This window comes from Oreochromis niloticus, linkage group LG2, assembly GCF_001858045.2.
Source record: "Oreochromis niloticus isolate F11D_XX linkage group LG2, O_niloticus_UMD_NMBU, whole genome shotgun sequence".
NCBI classification, from domain to species: Eukaryota; Metazoa; Chordata; class Actinopteri; order Cichliformes; family Cichlidae; genus Oreochromis; species Oreochromis niloticus.
The window spans coordinates 1,978,275-1,991,284 of NC_031966.2; the positions used below are offsets into that span (position 1 = coordinate 1,978,275).

At 41.7% G+C, this 13,010-nt stretch overlaps 1 long non-coding RNA gene across 1 annotated transcript; it reads right to left on the reverse strand.

The window, feature by feature from the left end:
• Positions 1 to 11,134: 11,134 nt before the first annotated feature.
• LOC112842492 (uncharacterized) lies at positions 11,135 to 11,898 on the reverse strand. The gene is made up of 2 exons (XR_003214276.1): positions 11,759 to 11,898; positions 11,135 to 11,657 (listed from the first exon to the last, which is right to left on the reverse strand). It is a non-coding gene; the product is annotated as an uncharacterized LOC112842492 (long non-coding RNA).
• Between the last annotated feature and the right edge of the window lie 1,112 nt (positions 11,899 to 13,010).

The following is a 13,010-nucleotide window of genomic DNA, read 5'->3' on the forward strand; positions in this document are numbered from 1 at the left end:
TGAGCTTATGTTTGGCCGCCAACCTCGCTTACCAGTGGACTTAGCCTTTGGATTACCACTTGCCAAAGAAGGATCAACATCCCACACACAATATGTGGAAAAACTAAAGTCCCACCTGGAAGAAAGTTATAAGCTGGCCATCGAAATGTAATAAAAACAGAATTTGATAAAAATGTCACTGCGTCACAGCTGAATGTTGGAGACAGAGTTCTTGTGAGGAACGTGCGGGTAAGAGGCAAACACAAGCTTGCAGATAAATGGGAGTCATCTGTGTACATTGTAGTGAAGAAAGCCGGCAATCTTCCTGTGTATACAGTTCGACCCGAAGGCCAAGACAAGCCCCTGAGAACTTTACATCGAGACCTCCTACTGCCCTGTGGGTATTTATCATCTTCTGAAAAGGAAATGCTTGCTAAGCAAAAGAGAATAATGCCTGTCTTACCTGTCTCCTGTACATGCTGATGATGATGATGACAATGACGAAGAGGAACTCATCTCATACCTACCTGTTCCTTTCTCTGCTGATCCTGTCACCTTCACAACAACCATTGACTTACCCAATACTTCGCAGCCTGTTCCAGTTATCAACCAGCCAGATGTCTCTGTAGTATTGGCTACAGAGGAAGAGAACGCTATTCTCTCAGAGGAACCTATACCTGTACCTGTTGAAGAGGAACAAGTTATTGATAACGAAACTTTGGAAGCTGGCTTTGAGCCAGTTGATCTTGCAGAAACTTCTCACTATGAAGAAAGTCTATCTTCTGATCCAGTTACTCCAGAAGCATCCAGCAATAACTTGTCACAACAATCACCTACTGAATCAGAGCCTCTGAGGCAGAACCACCCTTGAGGCACTCAACCCGCACTAGGAATCCTCCTGATCGGCTGCAGTACATCAAGCCTGGTAAGCCTCTGTTAAAGAGCGTTCAGACCTTTCTGCATGGGTTAAGTTCTGTCTTCTCCTTCGCTCTTCAAGACGATGAAGAAGAGGAGACGATGCCTTCACACCTCAGCCAACCAGTCATTCGCTGCCAGCCTAGTCCATGTACGAGGACGTCCATGGGATTGGGGGAGGAGAGTGTAACCACGGTAACTTCTGACCCCACTTCCGCCAGTCCCTTTATTGTGGCGGGAATGAACCCTGTATAAGTTCCGGGTCAATCAGCTGCATGTTCCCTGCTCCTCTGGCTGCTGTTGTCCCTGTGGTTGGCGTACTTGTCAGATATCGAAAAATTACACTACATACTAGTTGACAGCGTGCAATAACCCAGCCGATTCATTTATCTTTACACCACCTCACAATCGACTCAACGGTGAGTTATTTGTTTGTTTTGTTTGGTCACAATGAATGAAAATGCGGAGCCGCGGTCACGCATTCTAAAACGCCGGTAAGCTAATGCTAAGCTAGTGACAGTAAGTGCAATTACTAGTTTTATTTATTGAATATTGTTGTTTTTGTTTATTCCACTATGGCCGGATGTTGAATTAACGTATCAAGAGTTAAACGAGTGATTTGAATTTTGTAGTTTTGTTTTTTGTTACTTTTCTGATTAAATGCCAAAGCGGCCTATGAGACTTTTGCATTGAGTTAAATTCCATTTAGATTATTGAATCTGTTGCGCAACACCTGTGATTAAATGAGTTTTGTAAATATATTTGATTAACTTTGGATAATGTTTATTAGCTTTATTGCTGATATACTTTGATGGGACCCATGAGAATGTTTTTCTATAATAGTATTTTGAATGATATTCAAAATACGAGATGACGACTATTGGTTTATTGATTGTTGTATGAAACATGGCATTAATTACTTGACTTTGTTATTTATGGATTTATGTATTTATTTTGTCACAGCAGTAGAATGCTGTTTCATTTTCTTCTGTGAATGATAATATATGTTTTTGACCTTGTTTAGGTCAGGGTTTTTTTCCCCGCGATCAGCCCTGATCAGCGCGGGATGGCGAGCCACCCAACCACCGCTGCATTGCGGTAGGACTTGTAATCCTATGGATTGAATCGAACTGTTGACACATGACCTCTCACAGGTCAATGGAACAAAACTATATTTCTCATACCGGACTAAACCTCATCCCACCTCCTTTTGGAACTTAATAAGCTGTTTTGTATTGTCAACATTATTTTTGTTTGTGATATATATGGTTATATATTGTTTTGTACATCTGTCTATATATTTTTCATAACATACATAATATATATATATTTTTTGAGCTCTATTTTGGTTTCCTGTGTTTTATTCACACACTCAGGCTCCATAGTCGAAGCTACTTCTGGTTGCTCATTTTCTATGAAGCCACAGTCAGGCGCCCTGGTCCTTTACCGCGTTACATGTGTTAGAACAAAGACACATCTAAAACCTGCAGGACACCTCGAGGACTGGAGTTGGACACCCCTGTCTTAAATTATTGTCAAGGAAATTTGATAAAAGGCAGCTGAGACCCTTAAAAAAGGAAATGTGTGAACAGGTAGTTGACAACCTGAGTTTGTCGTCAAGGAAATCAGACTGAGGTAGGGGACGACATCTTAATATGTCTGTCTGGGGGGAAAGTATATTAAAAAAATTAAGATAGGAAGGTGATGGCCTTAAATATGGTGAGGAAACTTTTATATACTGAAAAAAAAGGAATGTCAGTGAATATTTTAACATAAAGATTATGGGTGTTGACCAGTGCAAATTTTTAGGTTAGAAGGAGAAGGAATGCGGCGGGGGAAGTGGTGAGCTCCGTGGGGATCGGTGAAGCATGGAAGATGGAGGGGAAGTTTTCAAGGATGAGGAGCAGGAGAAGAGAGGCAGGTACCAGCCCCAGAATCGCCCTGAAAGGAAGAGTAGCTGATCACCAATACCAATGAGTCTGACACCTAACCAGTTCAACCTTCAAACCCCTCCATGGCACCACCATATTTACAAAACTCTATCTTCAAAATGCCTACCACTTAGTCAGGATACATCAAGGAGATGAGTGGAAGACAGCCTAAACACTCTTCTTGTCACGGTCCTGACAGGTGACCATGGATCCAGTGTTGATGTGTTTTTGAGCTTTGTTAATATTCCTTGGTTAGTGGTTTGTGTTCTCTTGATTTTCTGCTCATGTCTCAAAGCTTACAATGACACTTCTGGGTGTTACAGGCTGTCTTCCACTCATCATATCTTTTTTTAAATATTTATTAATATATATTATAATATAATATGGAATAAATAATATATAATAATATTATAATATAATATAATATAATATAATAAATATTTATTCATGCCTTTTGCACTAACTAAAGCCCTGGTGAATGATGTTTTAAGAGATTTCCTGAGTATCTTTGCGCACGTTGTAACTATGTTAATTAAGATCAATATGTCATCAAAGCACACACACACACAAAAGCCTCTAGAGGCTCCTAGACAACTTTGCTTTGACTGTACATTAAAGTGCTGAACTGTGAGTTTCATGTCTTCTTGTTAACTTTTCTTGGACATGTGTTTAAGGGTGGGCAGATGAAAGCATCTTCAGAGCTCCGCAGGATTCGTCAACCTTTACTGGAGGTTCATCCACAATTACAGCCAGGTCCCTAGTCACTAAACTCACCTGTTTCTTGGTCTACAGAGGCACATGAGACCTTTCACTGCTTAAAGGAACTCTTTATGTTAGTGTCCAACCTAATTCAAGCTAATCCTAAACAGTTTATAGCAGAGGTTGATGCCTCAGACCCCAGGGGAGCAGTGAGCTTTGGCCCTGCACCTTATTTTCCCAGCCTTTAACTCCCACTGAGCAGAATTATGATCTCAAGGACCATGAGCTGCTAGCAGTGAAGTTGGCCCTACAGGGGCAGTGACACTGGCTGGAGAGGGCTGAACAACCCTTTACAGTATGGACTGATTACAAGAACTTGTCTTACTCTAGCAAGGTGGGTGTTCTCTTTTGACTAGAACGTACCATCCTGGAGCAAAAATTGTGAAACCAGATGCTTTTTCTTGTCAGTTTTCTCCAGGGGAAGATCTAGAGCCAGTGAACACCCTGCATACCACCTGCATACTGGGAATGTTGACCAGAGAGATTGATCATGAAATCTAACAAGGGTTGCAGTCTGACCCAGATCCTGGCAATGCCCAATCCAGCCCCTGGCTCTCCTTCACTGGGCCCACAATGCTAGGTTCACCTGGATAAGCAGAACAAGTCAATTCCTTCAGCGATATCGCTGGTGGCCGTGTATAATGAAGAATGTTATGGAGTACATAGCTGCCTGCATGGTGTGCTCCAGAAGTAACAGTAGCTCTTGCCTCGTATGCTCTGGTTTCATGTCGTATTGGTTAGATTTCCTATGCAGCTCATTTAGAAAATCTGCGTGGGGGGTGCTTGAAGCCAAAGCTTCCCTTAGTTCTTGGTTCCATTGTTACACCCCTCTGCAGCCCCTAATCTCCTCAGTGTGTTCAGCTGTTGCTAATTGGCCACACCTAGTCAGGTGTGGATAAAAGCATACCTGAGGCGGGCTTTCAAGAAGCTCACTAGTCTTTGCCTTGGTGGCACCAGCCATTTTAGCCAACCTGCTATGCCGTTTTAAGATAAAACCTCTTCTCACTAACACTCTGGTATTCGTCTCCTTTTTTATGTTGCAGCTTTTGAGCCGGGTCGTAACATAAGACATCCCCAGACAAACGCCTAAATCGAGGAACTGAATCAAGAACTAGAGGCCTCCCTTTGTTGTGTAATCCACTTGTATTGTTAGCAAGTCGGTATAATTGCTACCCTGGGTAGAATACACTCACAACTTTTTAAATTCTTCCGTTACCTTTTTGAGGTTTTTCTAGGCTAGGCTTAACCAGCCTTGTAAGAGGAACTAGCTGTGCCTTCAGTGCACCAACAGCTGTACAGATGTTGTCAGGTACGGAGACAGGTCTATGCTCCTCACTGTGGCGCAGAACCAGACACTGGCCAATCGTCATCAGACTCTGACCCCTCACTATCATCAGGGCCAAAAGGTTTAGTTATCTGTAAAAGACATTCCTCTAATGTCTGTTTCTAGGAAACTGGCTCCACACTTCATCAGCCCCTACAAAATCAACACAGTTATCAGTCCCTCTGCTGTTTGCCTAAACAGCACCCTCCCAGGTCTCACTGTCAGATGACCTCAAGTCACCACTGAGTGCAGCACAGATACAACAGGTCCCTATCAGTCATGAGCACACCCCACACATTGCCCTACCAGTTTTTCAAACCCAGGTCAATCCGTCCCTAGAATTAAAGGGTGTGCCCGGTGGGAGCGAATCACAACCTTAACTCTTTGTTTTGCCTTATTTTTAATTTTGGCTGATACCATTAAAATATCTGTAAATGTCACTGTGTACATACTTAATCTCCACCCTTGAACAATGCCCCTGGGTTGAACCAGGATTTGGTGAACCAGGATCTGTGTGGCCTCCCTTTGTTGTGTAGTTGCCAACAAAAAAGCCTGAAAAGCAATTACAGATATAAAAATATTCATTCAACATTATGTAATGGGGAAGACTTTAGGACCCAGGGGACCCAAGGGAGGAAGTAGCAGGAAAGTAGCAGGAAAGTGGGGTTGATAATAGGGAGAATGTGTCAGGACTCAGGGAGAGTTCAGGGGCGGCCTAAAAGAAGTACAGCAGGAAAGTATTCTAACCCCTTTAATCTCCCACGGTCAGTAAATCAGACTGTTGCTCTTTCTAATAGTGACTCACAGACATCTTTTGTTTATAAGGTTTTGCCCCAAAATGTATTTAGGCCCTGGCAGTAAGTGGTCACCTTTCAAAGCAGGGGCAATTGTAATGGGGAAGGCTTTAGGACGCAGGGGACCTAAGGGAGGGTATAAAAGAGGAAGTAGCAGCAGGTGCTCTTCTTCACTCATTTGTACTGGTGAGTGGCTGTGAAGGTGAAGAGCCTGAGATGATTGAGTAGCCATTCACACATACTGGGGTTACATCTTTACAGCAGAGATTTAAGAAGTGATTTTAGAAGAACACAAGTAAGTTGTGCAGCAAACATAGTGACCAGTTCACATGTGCAGCCTGTCCTCCAGCTGACTACTGTCTTTTCCTCCTTCTCCTTTTCGTTGCATTTTTCTTCCAAGTTGGTTTTAGTGTAGGGTCACCTTTTAAAACTGATTTTTTTTTTTTATTCTGGGTTTGTTTTCATCTCTACTGGGCTGGTGCAATATTAGTCGGGCAATGTGCAATCCCTGAGCTGGGTTCTTACCTTAGGGAGATTAGGTGTCGTAGAGGTGCTCTGTGTGGATTTGCTGTGATTAAGTTTCATTAAAAGTGATTGTAGTGCTACCAATTATTGCCTGAACTAAAACACTTAGTGCATGTGATAAGTGTTCTGTTGGGCTCGTATTTATTTGGGGTGGACTTGTTTCTTTTAAAGCAACGAGCATCTGGGGCCGCCGGGGGAGAGCAAGCCCTCAGGTGATAGTTGCATTGCTGGCCGGTTGCACCAATAAGAGTATATTGTGGTTGTTAGTGACCTTTTTATTATGATGTTTTAGGCCTATTGCAAACCTTTTGTGTTTTCATTTAAAATAATAAACTTTAATGTATCCTGGCTGATATTTATGGAACACCAGGACTGCCATAATGAATTAATTAAATACACCATTAATTAATTAAATGTGGCAATACTTAATTAAAATCAGAAATAATTAATTACATAAATATTTACAACACATGTAATTAATTAATAACACATTTAATTAATTATTTAATTCATTTTGGCACTTTTGTCCCCTTCATCTCTCTCCTTGAAATAATTTTATCTGTCAGCCTCACCCATCAAACTAAGTGGGCGGGGTTAACGCTGCCATGCAGCTTCTCTAACATTTGATTGGTTGCCATGCAAAGTAAGTCAAGACAGGTCGATCCTAGATAATCGATTGCTTGTGTAGACTTGGGGCAGCCAGGTATCCCAGAATGCATTTCAAATCACAGGCAGCAATGGTGGTGGTGTAGTTTTAATACCCCGTTTTTCTGTCACCAACTACACATTTAATAGTGTTTTAGTCGCGAATATCGCAGCGTAATCTTCACATGTCTGGTCAGGTTGTCAACATAGAACATGTTTGTAAAAGTGCTCAGATGTTTTCAGAGATGTCACTCGCTCTGCTAACAGTCAGCTGAGTGTACCGAGCTCACAGCCCCGGTGTTCCAGCTTAACTGTTTATTTTATGTGTATTTGTTTGTTTTGGAGGGGGGGTTACGTTAACCGGTTTGTTTACATATTCCACTCTCCGTGTTCCACATGTTGCATTCGCAGATTCTCATTTTCACCGAACGATCGTCTCTTTCCGCCTGGTCTTGTGTCTCTGTGCTTCTGTAACAAAGAACGAGCTGACATGTTTCTCACGACACCAGCGATCAGCTTAACAGGCCCTCAGTTTACCTGCATGCATGCTGCATCCTCACCTGTCAGCGGTTGTTTAACACCTGCTGCTAATTCAAGAAACACGTCCACGTTACCTGGTGATAGTCACAGTTTAACTGGGCAGCCGGTGCTCGATATAATGCAATGTCGGCGCCTTTTTTTGCACAAGATAAGTAAATATAGTTTTTTTTCCCGAGCGCAGAGCTGCTGGAGCTTGTTTCCCTACAGAGCACTTTATAGGCGAACCCACTTTATCAGCGGCCAACACAGCTTTGAAACCTCACCTGAGTTTTAGCTCTCAGTGGTTAAACACTGGACTTAATTCACTCAGGTTCTGTCTGTCGGGTCACGTTTACTTCGCTGTTTTATTTACAACTGAGCAAATCTGTTTGGCTGAGGTTAAAGTTACGTTTCATAACTGCAGAGTTTTACAGACGTTTAATGGTTCACTGGCACATGTGTTAGACTGAACCATTCGCTTTTCTTTATCTGGTGTGTTTTGGATTTAACAGTGAATTTTGAGATTAAACTGACTTTTAAAATGTTTCTATACAAAGAGGAAAGAGAAGGCGCATTTCCACCAGCATGTTCATCATGAAGACTGCAACCTGGACAGAAATATTACATCATCTGTTTTTTAATAGTTATTCAACTGTATTCTAAGCACCAGCTGTCTGTTAGAATTTTTAGAGTTTACTTAACTAAAAATAAATGAGGTTAACATATAATTTTTGTGATTTTTTTTTTCTCTTTTTTTGCTTTTTCGGTCATGTTATGTTTAACTGTGAAAGGCTTGTTACAAACTATGAAACACATCGTGCAGACTTCTGGATGTTAGAAGAAAACTAATACAGCTCATGAATGAGACTAAAGGCAGGAAGGTGTCCTTTAAAACTAAACATGTTAGTAGGACCTCCCTATTTATATCATGGTTTATGATATAGCACGTGTATTTCAGTAATAGCCTACTTATTTCAGTGTAGTGGTGAACAGTCACACAGCTCCGTGGGTGTTATCTGTGATACTCCTTAACTATAATTGATCCAAGTTAACTTCAGTTAACCATTCAGACAGTTCTTTTGCAATGAAAAACATAAATACCCATGCTGCAGGTAGGTTTCTGCTGTGCCAGCTGTTACATTACAGCTGCTTATGCAGTAACCATGGTAACCACGTACACTGAGCGGCTGGATCGACGCAGGTCAGACAACAATTTTACATATATGATCTTAAAACAGGACACAGCCATTATACGTTGTGGCCTCATATCACATGTGTACATACACTGAGTCTATGTTTGACGTTTGTTTCTATCTAATCTTCCTCTCAAACATTTAAACAGCAGCGAGTCTGCAGCTGAGGGAATACAAACTCTAATTGTCGGAACAGGTTCGATAGTGTATTCATTTGGTGATTTATTAAATGTATAACTGTTAGTCTAATCTGCTGCTGAGTCTCTTACGCTGATGAAAATGCAGAAAACACAGATCACGAACACCTGTTCAACCAATCACTTTCATTCCACTTTGATCTGCGACAAACTGACGGTTCGTCTCTGTTACAGTGTTGCGTTAGACTGCTATATTTTTTTGTTGCTCTTTATGCTGTAGATTTTCACGTCTCTGGAATAGTTGGCAGTGATAAGGATGATTTTCTGTAAAATCATATTGATATGACCCGTGACATATTCGTAGATGACAGTTAGATAATCAGCTGGGAAACTCTGTGTTAACTCAGAGAGCTGAAGATATCGTGGAGATGCTGACCTCGCTCCGTGGTGTACAGGGCCATTTACCCTCATGATTAATATTCACAATAAAAATATTAGCCGAACATCATGAAGTCTGTATGTGTTTTATAGTGTCGAACAACCTTTGTTAAAGCCAGCAGTTACTACATGACAGAAACACCAACGTTATCTCTTTTATGCGTTTATACGCAGGTCACGCTGATTACTGAACACAAAAACAAAGATCAGCTCTTAATCAAATTTATTTGCTCTCTCTCCTCCTTAAACGTGTTTTTAATGTTAGTTATAATTCAGAATTGGCGACTGAAACACGTAGAACACATAAGAACATCAGGAAATAAAACCCCGATAAATATAACCTCAGTAAAAGAAGTCAGTGTCAGCGGGGGTTATTACAGCTGTGTACCGGGGCCTGCGCTTTGTCGGTGGTAATAACAGCTTGATTGCTTGCGAGGCGAGCGGGTCTATCCCACGCTTTGCCGTGAGACTGGGCAGACATCTCCGAAATCATCGAAGCACTTTTGCAAAGACGCTGTATCTTGACAAACCGACCAGACATATGAAGATTAATTAAAACTGTATTTGGTGACACACAAACAGGCTTTTTCAAAGTTCAGTTCTGTTAGTTTCCACATGCCGGTTGTTGTGTACTAAAAACAATGGCCACCAGGCCAAAGCAATGGTTTTGACTCGATCAGCGTTAACCCCGCCCCCTGGGTTTGATGGGTGAGGTTGACAGATAAAATTATTTCATGGTGAGACCTGAAGGAGTCAACTGTGCCAAAATGAATTAAATACACCATTAAATAATTAATTAAATGTGGCAATAATTAATTAATTACATGTGTCGTAAATATTTATGTAATTAATTATTTCCAGTTTTAATTAATTATTGCTACATTTAATTGTGTATTTAATTAATTCATTATGGCAGTCCTGGCGTTCCATAGATATTGACCCTCTTGTCCTGTTTACTCTGGGCTCCTGAAAAGTTTGCACGAGTAGTATAGAGGCCCTTAGCAGTTACTCGGTGGCTTTTGCTCACTACAATTATAAAGCAATTACAGCGATTATAACTATTCACTATAATTCTTATTCACTATTCAGGGGTGGCTGTAGCTACGACGGTAGAGCAGGTCATCTACTGATCGTAAGGTTGGTGGTTTGATTCCTGGCTTCCCCCAGTCTGCATGCCAAACATCCTTGGGCAAGATTCTAACCCCAAATTGCTCTCCGATGCATCCATCAGAGTATGAATTATATGTCTCTGGATATCTAGATCCCCTTATCTATGTTCATTGCAGTAAGTTTCTGATCATACGTCTAGTTTCGTATGTAAATTTCAACCATCTCAGCCACTGTGATGTTTAGTTTACACAAACTGGTCCTAAAAGGTCTTGCCTCTGTCATATAGTTTACTTCTTTCTTACACAATCACATGCTAATATCAATAATCAGTTTACAAATAAAGACATTTCTTTGCTGCATCACATATAATTCTGAGATTGTTGTAAATATCCCAAAAGGAACCTTTAAATCATTCAAGTGCTGGAGGGAACAAAGCCAAATGTAGGTCAGACAACAAATTTGCATTTAGCCTTTTCCATATGTATGTTGATGATTTAAGCTTTAAAGAGTGCAGTGGGTTATCAAGCATGGGGGGCTGCACCCAGAAATTGGTTGCATATTGAAGTGGCACTGTTTGAAATTGAAAGCTGAATTTCTAAATACATCAGGAAAGCAAAACATCAAACAGTCTGCCTGTGTGTGTGTTTGTGTGGAGGCTCTCACAGCAAGAATGACGGAGGCTTAACCAATTATTCAGTCTTATGAAGCAGTCTTCACTGAGCTTTAGACTTGAATGTTTTCCTCCAGGGAATGATGCCTCAAGTATGTGTCTGCTTAAATAGACTATTTTCACATGCGACACTGGATTCATGTAAAACAACTTCAGCTACCTCTTACCAAAGTATACCACAGTGATGTTAATTAGTTGAGATAAACTATTGTGATGTCTAAGAATCATTCAGAATGAATAATTACAGATTTTTATATAACACTCCAGTTTTAAAGGTGTCAAACCCCAAAACACATCCGCAATAGGGAAGACAGATTGAGCTTTCCTATGTAGCATCCTCAGTTGTTTAATTGAAGTTTTCTGTGGATCCTGATCTTGTTTATTCCAACTATAACTCCACCAATTTAACAAGTGAATGAACTGGAGTTTTCTCTAATATTTGGTGAAAGTGCATTTTCTGGCTTTATGATAGTTAGGTCAGTGCATATTCCCTATCCATTGTCCCTCTCTCTTGTATGTAGGGTTCCCGCCCGGGAGGGGATGGATCTGGGGTCAGATGTGGTCTCTATCACTCTGTGTTCAGCCATACTATGGTTCACGACCTTCACATCATCATGTTGTCACTTCCCACCACCTGTTTATGTCTGCATGAGCTGCTTTCGCACTCTGAATTCAGATCCAGTCTCACGCAGGTGGAACGGGCTCGGGCGCAGACCAGCTGAATTTAGAATGAAAGTCACAAGTTTATTTACAATCGGACAGGGATTTCCAGGGATGGAGGGGAAACAGGTCCAAATCACACTCCTCTTCGGCACTCACGTTCTCTCCACGCTTCACTGCCAGACTCAGGGGAACAGGTAAAGAAACGGGGACGAGTTCAGGAATCTATATACAAAGAAACACAGAACAGACTAGAACTTCACAGAGGTTAGCAGAGCTGTACTGATGAGTGTTACTGAACGGTCCCGCGAAGAAGCATTCTGAGTCACATTCTTAAATAGCAGCTCAGGCAATCAGGCAAATTCACAGCAGGTGGATGATTACAACAGGTGTGTGGGCCAAGGGCGGGAGCCCAGCTGAGCTCCGCCCAGGCAGACAGAGGAGAGACGGGAGAGAGAGACAACAGCAAAAACAACATGTGGCCTGAAACTAGGTCAGCCAAGGAGACCAGGACATCCAGTCCCCGACCTCCCCCCTGAGAGCTCCCCCTCCACAGTCACCCAGGGCTCAGACAACAGGAGGGTGAGCCCAGTTACTGTTCCCAGATCCCTCACTGCAAGGCTGTATTTCAGGGCTTTCCTGGTAAACTGGCATGTTTGAATGCATTTAGGTTGATGGAATGAATGACTTTTATTTCCAATTTATCTGTATATTCATTCTAATCTGTCCCTCACTCCTATTTATTCTTTCTGCGGGCTTCCTCCCACAAAGAATTACCAGATTTTTTTTTTCTTTTACCTGATTTTAGTTTCTGAGAAAAATGAGATCCACATATGAGGACATTAATTTTAAATTTTAATAGAACAGCGGCAGTATAATGTCCTCATAAGTGGATATCAGGCCTTTGTAGATCAAAATTTGGTATTTTGGTCTAGACAACCCAAAATGTGATGTCCATATGTGGACGTCAGGTCCTGGGAGGTTAAAGTTTCTTCTCAAAGGCAGCAGCTACAGTGAGCCAGTGCAGGTGATTTGAGACTATGAGAAATCTGAGAGGCTCAACACTGATCAATTTAGGCTCCAGAATCTAGATTCAGGCATGTGCAGTTGTGAAGAGGCCAGTAAAGAGAACATGGAGGTTTGTTCTGATTATGAAGCAGCAGGCTGACAGCCTGGAGCCTCCCAGCTTGGATTCAGGTGGATTCAACAGTGAGGAAGAGGAGGAGCTAAGTCAGGATGAGGTCATGGCGGATGCCAAGCCCACTGAATCTACACGCTTCCTGTTTCCACCTCATCCTTTCAGTGCTTTACTACACTGCCTGCTCTCTCTACCACAGCTGCCTTTGAACTTGCCTGGGTCAGAAAACTACTGATTGATAGAATGAATGGCTTTGGACCTGCCCGTTTGAAC